The sequence below is a fragment of the Triticum aestivum genome, unplaced genomic scaffold, assembly GCF_018294505.1.
Source record: "Triticum aestivum cultivar Chinese Spring unplaced genomic scaffold, IWGSC CS RefSeq v2.1 scaffold142651, whole genome shotgun sequence".
Lineage (NCBI taxonomy): Eukaryota > Viridiplantae > Streptophyta > Magnoliopsida > Poales > Poaceae > Triticum > Triticum aestivum.
Genome location: NW_025292130.1, coordinates 1 through 1,045, shown reverse-complemented (window position 1 = coordinate 1,045; position 1,045 = coordinate 1). Strand labels below are relative to the sequence as shown.

General features: G+C 52.5%; 2 non-coding genes across 2 annotated transcripts; both read left to right on the top strand.

Moving 5' to 3' along the window:
- The first annotated feature begins 247 nt into the window (after positions 1-247).
- Positions 248-366, top strand: LOC123178901 (5S ribosomal RNA). Its single transcript, XR_006489949.1, has one exon. It is a non-coding gene; the product is annotated as a 5S ribosomal RNA (ribosomal RNA).
- Positions 367-663: 297 nt separating this feature from the next.
- On the top strand, positions 664-782 carry LOC123178900 (5S ribosomal RNA). Its single transcript, XR_006489948.1, has one exon. It is a non-coding gene; the product is annotated as a 5S ribosomal RNA (ribosomal RNA).
- The last annotated feature ends 263 nt before the right edge of the window (positions 783-1,045 follow it).

The window sequence follows — 1,045 nt, the reverse complement described above, 5'->3', positions numbered from 1 at the left end:
ATATATTTACCGTGTTTTATTATTTTGCACGAGTGCGGTAAGTCATAGCTGGGTGCTCACGATTCACGGGTCCAGCGTCGGCGTTGTGGCGCGGCAAGCGTGCACTGGTGCGGTTGAGAGGGAGGGGTGGAAACCGCGTTAAACTCGTCTCCGTAGTTGAGAGGGAGCGGCCAAAGCAATGTGCAATCGTCTTTGTAGTGGAGCTGGGAGGGGCAAGGATAAGGGACGAAGACCGGGGTAACATGTTGGATGCGATCATACCAGCACTAAAGCACTGGATCCCATCAGAACTCCGAAGTTAAGCGTGCTTGGGCGAGAGTAGTACTAGGATGGGTGACCTCCTGGGAAGTCCTCGTGTTGCATTCCCTTTTTAATTTTTTTCGCGCCGCTTGCAAAACAAAACGCACGTGTAAGTAATATATTTATCGTGTTTTATTATTTTGCACGAGTGCGGTAAGTCATAGCTGGGTGCTCACGATTCACGGGTCCAGCGTCGGCGTTGTGGCGCGGCAAGCGTGCACTGGTGCGGTTGAGAGGGAGGGGTGGAAACCGCGTTAAACTCGTCTCGGTAGTTGAGAGGGAGCGGCCAAAGCAATGTGCAATCGTCTTTGTAGTGGAGCTGGGAGGGGCAAGGATAAGGGACGAAGACCGGGGTAACATGTCGGATGCGATCATACCAGCACTAAAGCACCGGATCCCATCAGAACTCCGAAGTTAAGCGTGCTTGGGCGAGAGTAGTACTAGGATGGGTGACCTCCTGGGAAGTCCTCGTGTTGCATTCCTTTTTTAATTTTTTTCGCGCCGCTTGCAAAACAAAACGCACGTGTAAGTAATATATTTACCGTGTTTTATTATTTTGCACGAGTGCGGTAAGTCATAGCTGGGTGCTCACGATTCACGGGTCCAGCGTCGGCGTTGTGGCGCGGCAAGCGTGCACTGGTGCGGTTGAGAGGGAGGGGTGGAAACCGCGTTAAACTCGTCTCCGTAGTTGAGAGGGAGCGGCCAAAGCAATGTGCAATCGTCTTTGTAGTGGAGCTGGGAGGGG